This window comes from Quercus robur, chromosome 2 (assembly GCF_932294415.1).
Source record: "Quercus robur chromosome 2, dhQueRobu3.1, whole genome shotgun sequence".
In the NCBI taxonomy this organism is placed as follows: Eukaryota; Viridiplantae; Streptophyta; class Magnoliopsida; order Fagales; family Fagaceae; genus Quercus; species Quercus robur.
This window is the reverse complement of record NC_065535.1, coordinates 66548822-66571062: the sequence shown is the minus strand read 5'-3', so window position 1 is coordinate 66571062 and position 22241 is coordinate 66548822. Positions and strand designations below refer to the sequence as shown.

Below are 22241 nucleotides of genomic sequence, written 5' to 3'. Positions count from 1 at the left end.
ACCTATTGTACTTCTTGAGGGGATAGTTGATATTTTGATGAATGAAAAAAATGGCCGCTTGGTCTTTCTTTGGTCTGGTGCTGACTCTAGGTCTACCCTAAGTGTTGACTCCTAGTGGTTTCCTTGCTTGGTATTGACTCCAAGCAAGGCCTAGATACTGACTCCTAGGTCACATCATTTTATTTTATTATTGTTTCAATTTTGTTCTGGTTGTCCTGCGCTTCAAAGAAACAATACATGCAATAATGTTCATCCTCTGAGACCGAAATTGAGAGAAGATCTTATAGGGCAATTCATGCAATTGAGCTGTGAAGATTTAAACACATAGGTTCTAGTATTGCTGCAGTGAGGAAATCTCTCAAAAGTTCTATAGTAGTAAAATAATTTTACTGTACGGTGTCTAAGAGTCAATATGTTTCCCCTTCTAGTTTAAGAATTGAGATTATGCAATTTTTATTTAAGTTCAGTTCTATTGGATCTCGCCTTGGCTATTTTGTTAGTTCTTATGATTCGACTTGTTTCTTCATCAAGCAAAATGAGATGTCATTCTACTAGTGATATATGTTAATGACACGCTTATGACTAGAAAGAATTTGCTTGATACCATGGAGCTTAAATAGTTTCTTAAGCAATAGTTCGAGGTGAAAGATTTTGGCTCATTCAATTACTTTCTTTGTCTTGACATTTCCTCCTCTCCCTACAGCAAAATATGTCTTTGATCTCCTTTAATGTAGAGCCTAATACAGCTAACACACATCTAGAGCCTAATAACGGACTTAATACTCATGATGGATAAGATAACCACTTCAAGACACGCACTATACAAACAATTAGTTGGGAGTCTCATATATATATATATATATATATATATATATATATCATTGTGTACACGTCCCAACATTTCATATGTTGCTCATTTAGTCATATTATCAATTAGTTTTTATGGCTTTAACTATTTCACTCTGATATTTTTATTAAAAAATTAATAAGTAACTGACCTTTAAAATACGGTATCCACTTCTTTCTCTAGTTGGGTGTGCTCTGCCATGTTTAGCTGTTCAATGTTTTGTGCTTCACGGTACCAGCTGACTGAAAATAAATATGAATTAGCTTGTTCATTGAAGCACTTCTGCATGGTGACTCAAAGATGTCATGTTATTGAGAAAACTAGAATTTGTGCAGATAGGATGTTAATTCAGCTTATTCAGGTCGTATATTTCGAGAAAGTATCACGTAAAAAGGGAAACTGATCTCCAAGAAGAACTTACAGTTATCCTTGTTACACGAGTTGTTTATTTTCTCTGGTCAATAATTGCCCACGTATACTCGAGCATGATATTTCTGCATGATAGACAAAAGGTGAATGAGAGAAAAATTTCATAAAAAATAATCTTCAAAACATAAAAGGTTTGGAACGGAAGGGGAAGGAGAAAGTGAAAGGGTTTATTTGGAGTTTGTCTCATAGTTTTTTCCATTAAAGGAAAAAAAAGGGTTTTTCTCATAAATTTCTGTATTCTTATTTGTGATTCATATCTTGGCTTGGTGATTTTGGTAATAATGTTTGTTGGAGATTGATTTAAATTATTAGTTGATTTTTTTAGTTCACACAAGACTAGATTGGGACCCAACAGCTTCACCACCATGCATGGGTTAACATCTCAACGCATTGTGTTTTAGAATTAGTAATTCAGGATTTCATTGGATTTAAATCAGAAATAGCAACTGGTCGCACAATGTCAAAGCAGAAGTTTCAATTTTGTTGGCTAGAAGTGGAGACCCAAATTTTAAAGATAATATGGATATTTTTCGATCTTCTGTTATAATAGAAAAATGAAGTTTAAGAATATTTTTATGAAATGGGTTAAACAAGTTATGAATCTAAATTATTAAAGTTTTTATTCTTTTGTTTTTGAATGAATTTTTTGTTAAATATTTTGTTTATTGGTTCTTGCTTAGCTCAATCTTGTTACTGTTTTTTGCTGTTATTTAGGCTAATTTTTATTTTTATTATTTAGCCTTTCATTTTTTTTTTATAGGTTTAATGATAATGTTTAGGGGCCAAGATGATTTTTGTGAGAAATACTAAGTACACAACATTTTCACAATAAATTATAGGTAACAAGTTGTTATTAATAAATAAAAAAATAATGTTGACGGTGAATCTATCTTTAATACCAATAACAGCTGGCAAACTAGAATTTTTTTATTTATTTATGGAAAATAATGTTAAAGGTGTTGTGGACGTGCAAGTAGCATTATACTAGTTTTGTTGAACCCACAGTCTTTGTGATTCTCTAGTTAGGGTGATCAATAGTTTTTTTGTTAGGCAAACAAAACATACTAATAATTTATATAATTTATATTTTTGCAAGTTTATTTTTTTTGGGCAACTCAGGGTGGTCTGTGACTGCATGGTTGTAGCTTTTTTCTTTAAAAAAAAAAAAAAAAAAAAAAAAAAAAAAAAAAAAAAAAAAACTTGAGCCACAGAACAAAGGTGACTCAACAGGAAACTGAAGTTGAAATTGACCTTTATAAGTTCTAGCACAACACTCCTCCATTCCAAGATCTTATCCTCAAAAATTATCTCCAAGAAAGAGTTTTCCATGTCAGTTAGCACGACACTCACCAGGAAACGAAAGAAAATCACACGAGACCAGCCAAAGATCCATAAATAGTTTTCTGGGAAACAGTTATACTCGCGTTATAGTTAAAACAAGCAAGAAATGGCTGCAAATCATCACTTGGGTCTTCAACGGATGTAACTTTAATGGCTACGGTGTCACGCCAACTCCTTTCCCATCCTTGGAATGGGTGAACCTACAATGATATAGTAAGAAGGATAATGATCAAGAAAGAGGAAGAAGAAAACAAATGGAAAGGAGCCTAAGAAATGATAGAATACCTGTATCACTTGAATCAACGTCCGTCAATGTAGAAACCCCAATGGTCTATGTATCTTGTGCTACTGCTTCCCCCATGATCATATCGGCTTTGTCCTCCTTATATCAAAAACAGTTGTGTCAAGATCGTCCAAACTCATGTCAACCTCATTGGCTTATCTTGGGGATGCAAGTATGTTTGCAAAAGGAATCTCAAGGGGAACTCTCTTAGAAACAAACCGTCTAGTAATCATAAAAAATTAAGAGTAGAGAAGCAAGTGTAGTCATCACAGTAGAAAAGGGAAAAACATCAAAGGTAAGACCCTCACTTGATGAGGATAGAGGCTCGTCACTGGATCCAAGTAGGGCATCCTCTAAGCTTAGGAATGCATTTATACCCTCAAAGTAGGATCAACAACTAATTATTTATTGGATTCACACCACTCCAAGGGAAAGGTTTTACCATAAATTACCCAACCTCCCTCAGCTTTATGCCACTCTACAAAACCAAATTTCTAGCTATTAGCATAAGCCACCACGCTCTGATTAGACAAGAAACTATCATTTTTTCGAGGAAGGGGGAACACAAACCAGGTGGAGGGGTTTCACTCTTCTCTTTATCTTGAACAAACTCAACAAAATAAGTCATGACCTTCTTCAAATGTAAGTCCATATTACTTTTGTAGATATTTGACCTCTTGGAGCTAGGCATCATTACGAAGAAGCAAAGGGGCTTAAGAATGGGCCCATAGAAGGGAGGTGATCATGGTTGTCAAAATCTCAATCTGGATCCTACAATTTTACGATCCCACCTGTTCAAAACGATATGAATCTTTCAAGAATTTTTAGTAAAATTGCTGCAATCATTTAGGATCAGTAAGATCGTACGATCTTGATGATTCCAAACGATCGTAGCGATCCTAAGCCACCACGCTCTGATTAGACAAGAAACTATCATTTGTTCGAGGAAAGGGGAACACAAACTAGGTGGAGGGGTTTCACTCTTCCCTTTATCTTGAACAAACTCAACAAAATAAGTCATGACCTTCTTCAATTGTAAGTCCATATTACTTTTGCAGATATTTGACCTCTTGGAGCTAGGCATCATTACGAAGAAGCAAAGGAGCTTGAGAATGGGCCCATAGAAGGGAGGTGATCATGGTTGTTAAAATCTCAATTTGGATCCTACGATCTTACAATTTTACGATTCCACCTGTTCAAAACAATTTGAATCTTTCAAGAATCTTTAGTAGGATCGCTGCGATCATTCAGGATCGGTAAGATCGTACGATCTTGATGATTCCAAAAGATCGTAGCGATCCTACTAAAGATTCTTGAAAGATCCAGATCGTTTTGAACAAATGGGATCGTACGATCCTAATGATTCCAAACGATCCTGGTTTCTTGTAATCCTTTTTAACTTGACAGAAGGTTTAGTTAGACCTAAATGAAAAATAACATCCCAATAGGCCCAGTTTTGTCATTTTAAGGCTTATGAGGAAAAAAAATAGAGATAGAAATTTTACAAAATTTAAACAAAACAAACCCCCAACAATGATATCTACATGTTTACAAAAGCGAGATAAATACATATCAAGAAGTAATTTTTTTTTTTTGAAATAGATCTTTATTCTTCCTATCCATCAATGATTCATAGTTCATAATTAGAGAGTCTGAGTTGAAATGAAGGAGAAAATGAATAGTAGAAGAGGGAGATAAAGGAAAGTAAAGTAACATAGGAGAAAAAGGAGAATGAATGGTGGCGGTAGGTGGGAATGGGAATATGGGTGGAGAGTAGAGTGCCAAGTTTTGAGGTTTTTGGCATCTTTAAATGATACTTACAAATTAATGTAATGATGTATGATAATTATATCAAATGGATGTAAATTTTTGGTTTCATAAGAATGAATATATAATTTATGTGATTATTTGACATACCAATGTATTTTTTTTTCCCCTCAAATAATGTAAGATCTTACGGTTCATGATTCGAGCCTACGATCCACAATCCCACCTACCTTCCATGATCCTACGTAGGATCCCAGTTTTGACAACTTTGGAGGTGATCAACTTCATCAAAGTTAGCAGGAACATCTTGATCAAAACCAAACTATCTACCAACTCAACGGGGAGTCGGGGACAATAAGGCATAAATCGAAAAGAACTTGATTATAGAATTGGAAACCACCCCCAAAATTCGCAACTACAAGGCAAGTAAGGCTATTTTCATCACCTTGCTATAGATTGTAGGATTGACTAGCATAACTCAAAAATGGCACCAACACAGAATCACACACAAAACCATTTCCATATTCTCTAATGACACACCAATTCATATTGTTCTTCATATCAAACAACTCAACCAAGTCCAGTTTCAGAGCTTTCAAATTTACCCAACTAAATATGATAGGAAAGTTGTCAGCAAAGCTACCACAAAACCCTTTAATTGCAACAGGATATTTAGCAAACTTATCCTGGGTACTACAAATATTCTTACACTTGTGCAAGTACTCATTGGAGTGTTCCCACATGGACGCTAATAATGTGGTACAATGCAAAGAAAAAGTGACTAGATGGCAAGAATTTCCATTTATCTCATAATAAGGCAACTCATCCAACTAGGAATAAGATGGCCTAGAAACAGTTAAGCTAAAGGAAAGTTGGTACTCCTAGAGATTTTTATGGCTAAACAAAAAAATAGGTTTCACTACATAATGTTCGTGCATGCAAAACACAAAATACAAATCCAGGAGACTGAAAGAAGCACGACGGATTGTGGGTTGGCTTTTTCTGAGAAAGTTTTGATCCAACTGGTCAATTTTGCATTCTTTCCACTGTAAGAATGAGCTCAAATGATAGTAATCTATTGTGAGCTTTAGTGGGTACAGTTATCCTGAAAAGCATCCATACCTACTAGGTGAAATGGGCAGGGTGTGACAAGTCATCTTCCTCTAGAAAGAGCTAATCCAAGCAAGACCCAATGGCTTTTATGATCTTATTTTCACGGTTCTGACCAATGTCAACATTGTCTTGTTGTATTGCCTAGCTAACTTAAGGAGCATCTTCTTCCCAAAAAAAAAAAAAAAAAACCCTTAAGAAGGATCTCCCATATTAAGGTAAAATCATGAGGCATTTTTGTAACCTGTGTAGCATTGTGAGTTGTACCCTTTTGTGCCTTATGGACCCCACTATTGCGCAAGTGGGGTATGCAGTACACGATTTTCCTTGCTTCGAATTAAGCTCATTATCCACAATGAGCCCAGGAGTACACAGGTGCCTCTAAAAATAGAGGCACGAAAGAAGTCGCCATTTGGTTATGGGTCCAAGAACTATTTGATAACTCCATGTAGGTCTACATATTAGAAGAAGTCTAGAGTAAGGGTAAGATTGTGGGAAGAGATTAGGCACCTCATACCACCTAACCATAGCTTGCCTTCATTTGTTGTTATTGGTGGTCAAGTGAGGTCTACCTAATGGGCCTGTGTGAACACGCGCTTGCATCTAAGTCCTAGGGTTATCAACAGGATATGTGAATCAAGATAATTTAGAAAGATGGTGTGAATTATGTGAAATCAATCAAGCATGTGAAAGTCAATCAAGTATGTGAATAGTTAGACATGTGAGCAACCAAGCATGTAAGCATGTGAGTGTCCAAGCATATGAACAAGTGGACACCTAAGCAAGTGAGCATCCAAGTATGTGAACACATGAGTATTCAAGCATGAGGGTATCAAACAAGCTATGAGATCCTTAATTGGAATTAATATTTAAGTCTTATGAAGTACAGACATTAATACTTAAGTCTTGAATGTCTTCCCTTATTAAACTTAATTAATTAACTCAAGTGTTCTTGCCTTGTTAAGAAGTGGTCTTGGATGCTTAATTAATCATTAATGTTCTTTGAATTCAACCTCATTTGAATTCAAACCTCAAAGTCTTTTATGAAGTGTATGATCCTTAATTATCCCCAAGAATGATTCTTTATTTGACTCTTAAGTTTGAATTCAAATGCGATTCAATTCAATCATTAAATTTTAATTAGATTTCCTTATGAAAAATGGTTCATCTTTGACTTAGTCATTTAAGTTTAATGGATTATAATCTTGAAACAAGGTTTACCTATGTAAGAGGAGGCAAATTGTGAAGGTCGCATCGATTCTAAGTCCCAAATTTCATAGTTTTACAATCCTCAGGCTAAAATTGATAAGACTCTGAAAGTGGGGGCCAAGACTCTCTACAATGCAATCTGTTAGAGATATATTAGACATATTATCCCAATGTAATAGGCCCAAGCCCACTCGTACTTGAACTAGTAGTTTAGGGTTTAGTCTCCTATATATACTCATGTTATGGTTCATTGTAACATAGGTTATTGTACTACATTTTTACATAATAAAGATGTAGCCCTTAAGGGATTCCTCTATAAATGTAGGATGACAAAGCTGAACCATGTAACCCTCGTGCTTTCGATATTCCTATTTTATGCTTCCCCTTCCGCATCCACTCTAGCATATACAATATGGTATAACACATCATGTTGTTAATATATTTAACATGGTATTAAAGCTAAACTTCGTTCTTGGCATTAAACAACTATCTCTACAAAGCAAAGAAGTTTCCCATGTGCACAACATAGATCCACCACAGTGCCACTACTTGCCCACAAATTTGGACTCCACGGTTTCACACAGCTCCCACGGAACCACCGTTGTTGTCTTGCCGCCATGTCTCTAATCTCTCGAGCATGTCGTGCCTCCCCTTTTAGATTTGTGCAAATCAAGCTTTTGATTGATGAAACCAACCACACAAACATGCTCCTCGGCCTCCCGTGAGCAAAACCTAAAAATTCGGTAACCTATCACCTCCACACATGCCACCACGCGCTTCCATAGTTTTCACCAAAAATCACACGTGCCACTTTAGATTCCTCTTGCTCAAATCACCTTACAGTCACACGCGCTGCCCTGTTGGCCTTGATGTCTGCTGATCTGCATGTGGAAGAAATTCGGCGGTCATCCATTAAAGCACGTGCCTCCACACACCGGTAGATTTTTGGTCTCACCTCCACATGCCAGTAGACACCTCATGCGCCATACACACACCAGAAGACTCACTAACATCAAGACTGACGTCATCTTGCCATGTCATTAGACATGCAAGCATAGCCACGTCAGCCCTAATCCATGTCACTGACACGTCATCGTATGATGTTAACGGCTCTGAAGCCCAATCCGTGACCTAAACCAGACCGTGTAGACCGTTGACCGTGTTAACTGTTGACTTATTGCATTGACCTTTTACCAAAAGTCAAAATTTTCAAAATGACCTATTTTACTCAGTTTTTCGCGTAGATTCTAATTTTAAACTTCGTTTCTTCATTTAAAACTCCAAAATCAGTCAATTGCACATTCTTCATCGTGGTTTCTTCAAAGGCATTCTTCAATGCATCTCCAAGGAATCTTTTCATGCTTATTCAACCTCGAGCCTTCATCGAGCGTCCGCCTTGATTTTGAGGGAGGGTGTTAGACATATGTTAGACATATTAGCCCAATGTAATAGGCCCAAGCCCACTCCTACTTGTACTAGTAGTCTAGGTTTAGTCGCTTATATATACTCATGTTATGGTTCATTATAACACAAATTATTATATTACTTTCTTACATAATAAAGATGTAACCCTTAAGGGACCCCTCCATGAATGTAGGCCGACAAGGCTAAACCATATAACTCTCGTGTTCTCGATGTTTTTATTTTATGCTTCCTCTTCCGCATCCATTCTAGCATATACAATATAGTAGAACACATCACGTTGCTAATATATTTAACACAATTTGTATTATTATTTGAGCAGTATAATAACAAATCCATCGTTAGAGCATCTCCAATAGATTAGCTAAATCTATATTTTGGAGAGTAAGCCCAAAAAACTAGCTCCAACCGATTCTCTATATGCAAAACTTTTCCAATTTTTTTTTTTAAGTTGCCACAGTCGTTCTCTTAATCTAGAGAACACTGTAACAATTCCAAATGAATTTTTCTACTTAAAAAATTCATACATCTCAATAAAATAAAATAAAATAAACAATTCTTTCTCTCTCCTCTCACAGCTACAAACACAACAATCTTTCTCTCAAACATCTCTAAACTCAAGCATAATCTGATTATTAGAATACAAACTCAAAAACACAATTTTAAAATTAATCAAATTGTAACAAAAAAAAAAAAAAAAAAGAAGAAGAAGAAGAAGAAGAAAAAAAAAGAAGACAGAAGATGGAAGCCATCTGACCCATCTGGACTGCGTTGGGGACGAAGATGTGTGATGACACAGTGACCCATCTCTCTTGTTCTTTCTCTCTATACCTCTTTTCTTTCTTTTCTTGTCGCAGAGAGAGCTAGTGAATGTTCTAGAATCAAGTAAGAAAGAAAAATGAAAAAGAAGCCATCTAACCCATCTGGACTGCATTGGGGATGAAGATGAGTGACGACACAATGACCTATCTCTCTTGTTCTTTCTCTCTATACCTCTTTTCTTTCTTTTCTTGTCGCAGAGAGAGCTAGTGAATGTTCTAGAATCAAGTAAAAAAGAAAAAAGAAAAAGAGAGAGTTGGAGAAAGAAAGAGAGATTGAGAGCAGGATTTGTTGGAATGTTCTTGAATGAGGGAGAAAATGAAAATAAAAGAAGGGGGGGGGGATAGAGATAAGACACTGGACATGTGTGTGGAGGAGAAAAACAAGAAAAAAGAAATGAAACGTATGGATGAAAATGAAATGAAAGAAAGGAAAAATAATATAAAGAATAAAAAATCCTAATTGAAAAATATTGTGGACGTAACACTTCTCATTGAAAAATATAGTTGTTAAAAAAAGAATAAATAATGAAAGAAGAAATAATATTTAAATGAGATAAAAAAAAAAAAGATAAAGAATTTGTTAGAAAATGTATTTGAAAAAGTAAGTAAGTAAAAGTTAAACGTCACTGTTCACTGTCTAAACAATACAAAATTATGGAGAAGCTGTTGGAGAAGTATTATTGTCTCTTTTCTTGTTGGATCTTTTTGGATTTGCTGTTTGAGCTCAGGAACCCAACTCTCCTCTTGGCCTTAAAAACCCAAGATCCAGCAGGCCCTGAATCTAACCACTGAACTTGGGCTTGACAAGTTACAAAAAAAGGGCCGCACATAGTGCCAAACTATATTCAACTGTGGAAAAATTTTAGAAGCCCTAGAAAAACTTTTTTTTTTAAATTTTTTTATCAACCCTAGAAAAAATATTTAAGAAAGTGAGAGGGAGAGAACGTAAAAGACCAAAGTTTGAAAGGCTGTAAAACCTTATAGTGAACTAGTCTAATAAAAACATATTAACCCTTGTTCTACTACAACGACTCATAAAACCTTAATGCAATCTTGTTAAAATGCTGTCTTAAATTATAGGACCCTAGCTGTTTGTAAAGTTTAGAAAACTATCAGAACGAATACAATTAAAACATGGTTAAAATTAGATGGCGCTGCTTATACACTTATTATGAGCCCATATAGAAAGTGTCAACAAAAGTTAGAATTGAGATAGATTTGACTGCAAACGAGTTCTGGCATGAGACAAAACACGTCTAGGTGGTGAAATTTTAGATCGTTATTTCTACATCTTTGTAGTTTTACTTGAACTGTCATGATTAATTGAACTATTGAAGAAATAAGTAGCAATCTTTGGTTCAAACAACTATTACGAGTTTCTTGCATTTAATAATAAAATTTGGTCTCTCACCTTTTTGGGGAACTTCAAGCAGGTGCACTTAATATTTCTGCAAAAACCAAGTCAAAACCAGCTCCTTAGTATTCTTTGGTTTTAAACAAGGACTTACGATTTCAAACAAAAAGCAAAAGACTTGTGATCTTTTTTGGCTTAAAGAAGAACTTCCATCTGTTTCAATAATCACATTGGGGTTCATAATTTTATGGAACTTCTATGCAGTGCAATTATAAGAATTTAGGAAAAAAACAAATCTCAAATAATATAGGTTTTTTTTTTTGGTTTTTTTAGTTCAATACAAGGACTTCGATTTGACCAAAGATAGCTAAAATAAAGGAAACAAAGATATTCCATTCTAATAGATAGGTGGTAGACAATTAATTAGGCAATTTATAGTTGATGATCACCTCCCATCATGCAATCCTTTTTGCAACATGACCAGGTTTAAGTGAATTTAATCAAATTCTAGAGACCTGCAACCCAGAAGAAAAGGTTACCACATTCATTATGCACCATAATAATTGCACGATTATGTAATAAAACCCAAAGTATTACTATAAAATGTGCTTCATTCTTTGGAAACAAGAACTAGATGACTGGAATCCATATTCATAAAATTATAGATGCCATTACTCTCTCTCTCTTTCTCTCTCTCTCTTTCTGCGCTAAAATGAAGATTTAATGCGGAAGATAAAATTTTGTTCATTATTATTGTGCAAGAAGTTCACGACTAAGATACCATCCAAATGGGAAAAGAAAAAAGAAAAGTTTAAAAAATAATAATAATAATTTGTCTAACAAATGATAAAAGGATTTGACAAATAGAAAAGGCTAATCTTTTGTACACTTTTTTTCCCTTAGTAAATAAAGAGTAATGTTAGTATGTTACAATCACAAATTATTTTACAAACTATTGATGTGATAAAATCTTACTTGTTTTCATGTGGACTTATTACTACATCAATTTCTTTTTTACTTATCAATAACACTCACTGCATTAACAATTTGTAAAAATAAAAATAAAAAACTGTAAAATAATTTATAACTTTAGCATTTTCCTTAAATAATTTACACTCCTTATAAGGGTTTTACCGACAATCTTATCCATCACCCCTTCTAATGTTGGGAGCAGGAATCATTAGACCCAAATACCATTACATTTGTTGTTATCATATTTTTTAAATTCTCGGGTTTTCTAATACTATCAATTAATTATACTTGTGTGATTTAAAGTCTTTTAAGAGCTTGAATTAAGTTAAGGTAAATTATGAGATTTATAATTAAATAAAACTTATGTCCTCAAACATGATAAAATCAAGGGCTTTACAAATATCACATTACATTGACGTGAGTAGTATTCTCACATAATAGTCTTTATCAATTTTGTCATCTCCTTAGTCCTTATGCTGATAAATTTTCATTTTCATGTGAGATTTGCTTTCGTGAAAGTTTTCATTCATATTATAATTTGGAATTATAAGAATTATTAATGATACATAAATTTTTAATCAATCATGTTATATTAACATATGTCACATTACAATCAATAGATGCATGACAGTCAACAGAAAAACAAGCCTGAAAGTATTACCGAATAAATAAGCATATTCCTGAAATTGACTCGTTATAGCTGAGATGAGCATATTCTTGAAATTGACTCATGAAATTGACTCATTTATAGAGATGAGCATAATCCTGAGATTGACCTATCTATTGTTTGCACCATATTTCCTATGATATTTATTCCTGCAAAATGCACGTGTCAATGCCTGGTAAGAGTAAGTGGGTTAACAAAAGTTTTCTTTAAGTAAAAGTTCTAGACAAGTCCTCTCTAAAGTGTTGACACGTGTACATTTTTTAGGAGTTTGTGCAACTTAATTTATAGCAAATCCTTCTCTTTTATTTTATATAAATTGAGTCATTAAGTTTTTATTACTTATTAGTACACATTTGAAATTATTAAAGAATTTTTGTTTATAATTATTTGAAAAAATAAAAACAAAAAATTTTATGGACGGAGAAAGCCTACATGTCCATCTGACCTATATCTTCACACTCCAAAAACCTAACATTATTTTGATGAAAGATAGGACAGTGCTCGCTGTCAAAATAGAGTGACCGACTTGACCGATGAGCATATTATTAGCTCCATCACCAGGCAGGGTTTAAGAGCATTATTCCTATCCGCAAATGTTAAAAAAGATAGGTAAAAAAAATTACTTTATCTATTTTACTTATTATTTCAACAACTTATATTTTAGGCTAAATTACAAATTACACCCCTAAAATTTGAAGGTGATTGGATTTTACACCTTAAAGTTTTAAAATTTGGAATTTACCTCCTGAAGTTTGGCGGTGTTTGGATTTTATACCCTCAAATTCTAAAATTTCAGAATGTAAAATCTAAACAACTCCAAACTTTAGAGAGTAAAATCCAAACACTCCTAAAATTTAAAGGGTAAAATTCAAATTTTAAAACATTAGGATGTAAAATCTAAATATCCCTAAACTTTAGGGGTGTAATTTGCAATTTACCCTATATATATTTTATTAATAATAACAACAAAAAGCAATACCCATATCGCAAACCAAATGATCTAAATCCATTGCTACACAACCTCCACTGTCATAAATTAAACCCAAACCCAAATTGCACTAAAAAAAATTAAAAAAAAAAAAAAAAAAACCACTGCAGACACCTAGATCATGAAGGCACCAGTGGCAACTTTAAGATTTTATTTTTTATTTTTTATAGGATTGTCATTAAAAACTTAAATTATACAAAATTGAATAAAAATATAATTTCATATGTTGACAATGAAAAAAAAATACGCAAATACATAAAACTTATAATATCTTTCTACGAGTTTTCATATTTTGAAATCATTGTATAATAGTCTCATTATCAATACTGCAATCTACATTTCTTTCAAATTTCAGTTCAATAAAATATTTCTTGAGCTTTTTGTTTTTGTTTGAGAGGGCCTAATATATCATTAAGGGAACCAAAGTTTAATTTTGTTAGGCCTAAAAATATTAAGGGTGATCACAATTTTTTTAAGGGTAGAAAAATCATTAAACTTTTAAAATTTATATATAATATTTTTTTTCTAGGTCAGGATGGTCTTGTGACCACCATGCCTTCAACATGGAGCACTACCAACGCTCAAATTGCCACATCCAGATCAACTTCCAATGACGTGGCAAATGGTGGCAAATGGTGGTTGGTTCCTCTAACGGAAAGGGAGAGAAGTGTTTCTGAGAATAGAGATAAAGAGAATGATATGTGTGATAATGAAATATGAGAATTTTTTTTTCATGTGTTATAGTGATAATATACTTGTGTTGAATCTCAAGCTTAAAAGCTTGATATTGAGTTCAAACTTAGCTTGATTAATGAATCAAGGCGAGTTCAAACTTTTATAGTTTTTGACGAACTCACGCTCAATTATCATTTATAGGCTTGATTCGAGCTCAAGTCAAACTTGATCATTTTACATTCGTTATTGAACAAAGCTTAATCCCTCATTACTTGACAAAACTTGACTCCTAGAATAAGAACACTCTTAAGGGTTCAATCAGCTTGGCTAAATAGGATAGGTGTTTTTTTTTTTTTTTTTTTTTTTTTTTTTTTTTTTTTTTTTTTTGAGATAATTTGCGTGTTATTTATTCTTGAATTCATTTATGGTACGAGGGAAAAAAAAATGTATAAGCACTCAATAAAATAAACATGATTTAAATGAAAAATATATATATATATATATATATATATATTGGGAAAATAGTTGTCCTTAATATTACTAAAAGAAAAGTTTTTGTTAATGGATGCCATAAAACATAGTTTAAAATACATTTAATATTTCATTAAATAATATTTATATATATTTTTTCAGAAAAATAAACAATTTTTGTACAAATATATATAAAAAAAAATTAAAAAAAAAAACATACACGCATTAACATCAAATTCATGCGTGGAACTTAAATTAAAAAAATTATCTGTAACCCAATAATTATCAATAATAACAAGTGTATTATTTTATGTTTTTTTTTTTATTTTTTTTTTATTTTTTTTTATGGAGTGAAAGTTCGAGAAAGGCCAACCTGTCGTAGAAGAGCTTGCCTGCCCTTGCCTATATGATGAGCTAGCTTTAATTCGCTTCGATCGAGAACGTCACTGCTTTTGCAAGCTACTTCAGTCTCGTCCTTGATTCACACTTCGATCAAATTCACGAAACTCAGCATTCCTTTTCAATGAAGATCCAAACCCAGAGATTTTGACTTTGTGGACTGGAAGCCAATTTGAGATCCTGTTTCTCGAATGACACAGTTCACTCATCTGCCTCCTATATTGCAATACCCCAAATGGGCTTTTGATTGACACCCTCGAGCACAGCCTCACTCGTTCACTCTCTCGACTCACTCCCAATTGTTTTTTCTTTTTCTTTTTTAACTTAGCACTACATAACTTTTTCCGTTCACCAATCATAGCAACGGGAAGAAGATATTTTGTTTTTGTTTGAGTTATGCCTTACTAGTGCTTAGGGACCATTGGAAGGACCACATGAACCTTTAATTCTGATGAGTTCTGTGTTTCCTCTTGTGGTGCGGGTGTGGTCATCAGTTGATAACCTTTCCTCATATGACAACCTAAAATTTGGCGTAATATATGCCTTTGGATGAATTTCCTTTTTACCAAATATATATATATTCTTTTGGCAAAAGCCCACTTTTTTATTTTATTTTTATAAACAACTAGTTTGAGATACACGTGCTAGCCATTATAAAGATTAACAATTAAAATAAAATTTAGAATTCATTTATAACACAAATTAAAAATATAATCATTTGAGCGTTAAAGTGCTTAGAAATTGCACCATTAAATATTTCATTAATTTGATTATATAATAAAGAAAAAAAAAAATCTAAAATGACGCATAATACATCACAAGCTTGAGGAAACTAAAATCAGTGAAAAATTGTGGTATATCATTTGGAATTATTTAAAGTAAAATTTTCCATTATATAATTGGAGTAAATTAATACTACAAAAGCTAATCCTAAGGAAGAAAAAATGTAGCAAGAAAACTGAAATGAGATGAAGCACCAAAAATGAAGTACATTTGTTTGCCATTGCTATTTTTCATAGTATATAATTCAACTTTGCACTTTGCACATCCCCTTTCAGGAGGTATTAAGATATATTAGCTGATAACTTTCGAACCAAAATACTAAAAATGTTATGAGGGGTGCTAGTATCAAGGTTAACTTCATGTGTCTGAAACTTAACTTTTGCCAACCTTGCACTAACAAGGTAACACTCAACTATTCATATAAACTCATTTTCCTATTCTAATTAATCTCAAAAACCATAATTAGACATAAAATTCTAATAACAGTTAAGTTCATGCTTTCAACAATGTCTTAATCGCTTAAAGATGAAACTTTTTGGTAATATATAAATAATAATTGGTGGTATCTCAAAAGTTCCATAACAACTTTCCAAAGCTAAATCACGATAAACTAATCACTCCAAGACTACAATCTTAACAATATCAAGAGGTTAAAGAAAATCTAGCTATCATTCAAAGATTGATAAGGAAAATTATATTATGGAGGTGCATCAAGCTCAAATACACTCAAGAAGATTAACAATTTATCACTAGTATGTGGTTCCTTTCAATGACTCCTTTCCTCCGCAGTGTATTCATCTTCTCTAAGATTAGTTTAAGAAACATGCCCAAGCATTGTTGCAAATTTCAGCATGCCCTCCTGAACTTATGGAGACAAAAGCAATCTTTAACGTAATGCCAACCTTGTCAGCTACAAAAGTCCAGGCAAGCCAAAGAGCTTCAGCAAAGCTACTCTCACTGATCGCATAGAATCCCAATTTTCCAAATCTTATAAGGAATATTGTTGCCAAGGAGAAGTGCAAGCAACTTTGCATAAGGATATACAGATATAATACACATCTATCATGTACGCAACTCTCTTCTTCCAGGAAACCTCTTCTTTGATAATCTTTGTATACTCATCGAAAGTCTTTTCATTTGGGGAATATGGTCCAAATGCTCGTAACACAGAAATTTAATCAAGATTGTGAACACCACATAGCACAAGGCAAAGGTTCTACTATCAGCATTACCTAAATGAGAAATTGAACTTTTATCTTCAAATGGAAAGACCTTAATGGTGCCATTAAAAACAAAACCAAATTAAAATTTTGTATAAGACTCAACCAACAAAAAACAAAAGAAATGTCCAACACTTAATTATTATTATTATTTTTTGATAAGTGAAAATAGGGTAGAATATAAATTTATCATTAGGCTAAGAAGTAATCAATTTTTTGTGTAAATGAGATTTGAATCCTAAATCTCTTATTCAACAAATGCTTAAAAAATATACCTAAACTTTTGCAACTCTTTTTGTAGATAAATTGCATAAGGTACAGACACTATATAAAAGTGAAACAGAGCTGCAATAAAAATTATGAACAAATTATTACCAATAACAAAAATTGAAAAGCACATCCTCAACCATTGTCTTTGAGAAGCTCTAACAAAAAATAGGAAAAACAATTTGACATATCTACATCAATGGCTAAATAGTTTAAAGGAAAATTTATATTTAACATAAGTAGAGTCACCATGTTGTATAGATCTCCCTTGGAACCATGATTTGTATCAAGCAACCCCTTTTTACGAAATAACATATATAAACAGAATTATAAGCACAAAAGGAAGGAATCATACTTTTTTATAGTTCATCGTGTTTCTTAACCCTATGCAGTACTTGGGAGAGGGCTCCCAATTCTTTTTTTTTATTATTTTTTATTTTATACAAGATAGAATTTCTACTCTAACCTAATCTAAGTGTATATGTGTGTAAAGCTCCCTCTTGGAGACTTGAACCCTGACCCTTACCCCCCACACCTCAAAAGCATTTATACTTGTAGAGTGACCACCGCACTAAGGATGCGCAGTGGTAGGACTCCCAATTCTTAATTGACTTACACCAGGGTGTAGTATATTTATTATTTTAGAGGAAGTTTTTGTTTAAAGTAAAACAATGGGGTAAGTGAGTGTCAATTTCCCAAAATTCATGGGAGGTCATTATAATTTTCCGAAAAACAAAGTCCAAGCTATAATAAAGAGGGGTTGTTTGGCATGTCATGGAACTCGTCCAACTAAGAACAATATAATTGGTTTTAATTGTTTTCAGTTTGATTAAAAAATTTATTCAAAATTGGACCAAATATATAAATGCTCTACATGAACCAAAATATTTTCTTCAATCATACAGAAAGAAGAAACCATAAAAATAGCATCAAAGTCAACTGCCAAAAGAATCAAGTCAATGACTATACACAACTTTGAATATGAATATGACTCAAAAAGAAATAGCAAAGGAAATAAATAAAAAATGTAATTAACAAATAACAATCCACATCATGTTTCAAGCAAATGATCAATTAATACTTGAATTAAAACAAAATGAAATCACCAAGAATTGGCATTATAGAACATTAAGAATGTGGAATTAAAGCCTCCTGTTCATAGATCCCAAGTTAGAGTAGCACATGTTACAAAAAGCTAAAAAGATGTTGCACAAATAAGACCACAAAAACTACCCTCCATACAGATGGGTACATTATTGCCGGGAACAATTTCATCCAGCTAATATCCCACTACATAACTCCCAACAACAATATTTCTCACATCCTAAGCACCCTACTGCATATGATACATAATTATAATAGAAAACTACACTCAAATTTATCATAGTACATACACAAAAATTCTTCAAGGAGATTTACCTCATCAACACATGAAGAACCCAACAATGGATCTACATTTGCTATCAAGATAGCCATGTTCGTACTTTATTACCTCTAGTATTTTCAAAGTCAACCTTGTTACCTTCATTTTTTGCAGAAATCCTATTTTATTTCTTCAATTCCTACCCTCCATATAAAATTCTTAACTCACAATTCAGATTTAAGAATGTAAAGCTACACTATATATATATATATATATATATATAACTCTAACCTGGTTCACTTAGAAGACACTAAGCTACCTGTTGGATCAAAGAATAGAAAATGATTAAAAAAAGAAGGAAATCACGAATATACAAGAACAAAGAAAGAAACAAACCTTACAGCTCCATTAGGTTGCTAAATTATAAAATCTTACATTACAATGAGTTATTATTAAAACCCAAGAGAGAGATAGAAATAGAGATTTTGTTGTTGGGATTGAAGGATGAAGGTGGATATAGAAAAATGAAGCTTGATGATTTTTTATGGGACAGTGCACTATTGGTGCCTGAAAACTAACAACTCACCACAATTATATTAAGCAAAGAGCATGATCAGAAAAATTCAGTCTATAATGAATAAGAAGGAAATTAAACCAGTTACAAAGAATCTTAACTCCATATCTTTTAATGAAACAAGCATGTGCAAAAAAAATTAATCATGATCCAGTGTTTTAAAATTAAAGCGCAAAAGGATATTGTTAAGGAAGTTGAAAACCATAATTCTTGCTATTTGACATAAATTAAAACCATGATGGCTCAGAGCAAATAATTATATGAAATGGGTTGTGAATTTTGTGTTAGGGTTAAAAATTGAGAAAAACATAGGGCTTTCCTAAAGTTTCCATGACACAATTCCCTTAAGCAGCTATGATGGACCTAAGAAATGAGAATACCTACCGTATGTATGTTTGTTGAGTTTAAATAAATACCAAAACCACAACTAATTCCCTTTTTATCATCTACTCCTCTCTCTCTCTCCATCTCTTGTTGAAATCAAAAATGCAAGCTCAAAGAAGGTCCAGCAATGGTGGAAAGCATGCAGAGACGTGAAGGCATGCAAAGAGAGAGAATGAACATTCTGGAGCTTTGAGGAAATGATTCCGTATGTATAAATATCTGACTTTGTTTCTTTATATATAGCAGAAACAGAGTAACCAATTTAACCAACAATATTCAATCCCAAGTTAGCCAATACAAACATGACAAGTGGAATGTAGCTTAACACTCTATTTACAAACTACAAGATAAAACTACTAAACTAAACTAATATCTACAAGATATTCTATGCTGTGACAGATAGCTACAAGACTCACAGACTACAAGACTCAAATATCTACAAGATATTTAATACTCCCCCTCAAGATGAACCGTATATGTTAATAAAGTTCATCTTGGAAAGTAAGTGATGAAACTGCTTCTGCCCAAGAGCTTTGGTAAAGAAATCTGCAATCTGGTGCTGTGTAGGAATAAGAAATTTTTTAATAACCCCATCTTCAATCTTTTCCTGAATGAAATGGTAGTCTATTTCAATGTGTTTTGTTCGTTCATGATACACAGGATTAGCAGCTATATAGAGGGCTGCTTTACTATCACAATAAAGGAAAGCAGGTTGAGAATGATTTAAGCCAAAAGTTTTGAGCAAAGTAATGAGCCGAACCACCTCACTAGTAACTGTTGCCATTGATCTATACTCTGACTCAGCAAAGGATCTGGACACCACCTGCTGCTTTTTACTCTTCCAAGAGATTAGTGAATCTCCTAAAAACACACAAAACCCTGTGATTGACCTTCTGGTATCAGGGCAGGCTGCCCAGTCAGCATCGCAATAGGACTTCAATTGCAATTCTGATCTTGCAGACAAGAACAAGCCTTGACCTGGTGTTTTCTTCAAGTACTTGAGGATTTTGTAAGCAACTTAAAGGTGAGGTATTCTAGGTGAACTCATGAATTGACTTAACTTGTGGACTGAATAACAAATGTCAGGCCTAGTCAATGTCAAATACAAAAGTCTTCCTATTAACCTTCTGTACAATGAAGCATCTGGGACTACATCACCAACTGAACTATTGAATTTAGTTGATTGATCCATAGGAATGTTTGTTGGCTTATAAGCTAACATACCAGCATTAGACAGAAGCTCAAGAGTGTATTTTCTCTGACATAATAAGATTCCATTGGTAGTTCTTGCTACCTCAAGACCTAAGAAATACTTCAAGATTCCCAAATCTTTGAGCTTGAACTTGCTGACCAGAAATTGTTTAAACACATTCACAGCATCCACATCATTACTGGCAATAAAAATATCATCAACATAAACGAGTATGATGATCATAGAACCTCTCTTAATCCTGGTAAAAACAGAATAGTCTGCCTTTGATTGTACAAAGCCTTGATCCACAATTGTAGAGGATAACTTTGCAAACCATTGTCTGCTTGCCTGTTTAAGCCCATTAAAGGACTTTGTCAGTCTACAAACCTCCCCCTTGCTGCCAAACCCAGGTGGAAGGAGCATGTAAACCTCTTCATGTAAATCCCCATGCAAGAAAGCATTGTTGACATCTAACTGAGTTAAATGCCAACCATGAATAGCAGCAAGAGCCAAAAGAGTTCTGACAGTAACAAACTTAACCACAGGAGAAAAGGTCTCATAAAAGTCTATACCTTCAGTTTGTGTAAAACCTTTGGCCACTAACCTAGCCTTATACCTCTCAACAAAACCATCAGCCTTCAACTTGATTTTATAAACCCATTTACACCCAATTGGTACCTTACCAGGAGGAAGCTTGCACATAACCTAAGTATGGTTAGCTTAAAGTGCATCAATTTCAGCCTTCATGGCATCAAGCCACTTAGGATCATTCAAAGTTTCAAGTTCCTTAGCAATGGTTAATGCAAGGGCAAAGGATTTATGGGAAGAAGAAAGTTTGGCATAGGAAAGTGTTGAAGTAAGAGGATAAAGAATACCTGTATCACCAAGAGCAGTGGAAGCATCTGATTGAGGAAGTGAAACCGAGGCAGACACATGCGTAGAAGCCAAGTTGCAATGATAGTCCTAAAGATAACTAGGAGGTTTCCTAACTCTAGTGGACTGCCTAATAGGTTGATCATCAGGTTGGGATTGAGGAACATCACAAGAAGAATTAGAATGGTTAGAATTAGGATGAACAAGGCCAGGGAACTTATCAGGAGGTATCGCCAAGTCTGTGGAGAAAGAGGGAGTGAATTCTGCAGTGGGAAAAGAAGAAAAGGAATCTGGTATGATAGGTTGAGAAGGAAACATGTTGGGGTAGGAAGAAATGGGAACAGACTTAGAATTGGACAACCAATATTTAAAAGGAAAGATACTTTCTTTAAAAACAACATCCCTAGAGACAAAATAAGTTTTAGTAGCAAAATCATAAACCTTATAGCCCTTAGTGCCAAAAGGATAACCAAGGAACATACAAGGCTTAGCCCTGGCATCAAACTTAGTCCTATCTCTAGAAAAGGTTGAAACAAAACACAAACAACCAAAAATTCTTAAATGAACGTAGGAAGGTGAATGCCCTAACAGTTTTTCATAAGGAGTGAGATTTTGAAGAAGTGGACTAGGTGTTCTATTAATCAAATAAGTGGCAGTGAGAACACAATCACCCCAGAATTTGAGAGGAAAATTAGCTTGAAATCTCAAAGCTCTAGCCACAGTAAGAAGATGTTGGTGTTTCTTCTCAACAACTGAATTTTGTTGAGGTGTTTCCACACAAGACAATTGGTGTATAATTCCTTTAGAATCATAAAAGGAATTCAAAGCAA

The 22241-nt window shown here is 33.6% G+C and overlaps 1 long non-coding RNA gene across 1 annotated transcript; it reads right to left on the bottom strand.

Moving 5' to 3' along the window:
* Positions 1-10912: 10912 nt before the first annotated feature.
* Positions 10913-15200, bottom strand: LOC126714581 (uncharacterized). Its single transcript, XR_007651632.1, has 3 exons — positions 14730-15200; positions 12217-12371; positions 10913-11098 (listed from the first exon to the last, which is right to left on the bottom strand). It is a non-coding gene; the product is annotated as an uncharacterized LOC126714581 (long non-coding RNA).
* Between the last annotated feature and the right edge of the window lie 7041 nt (positions 15201-22241).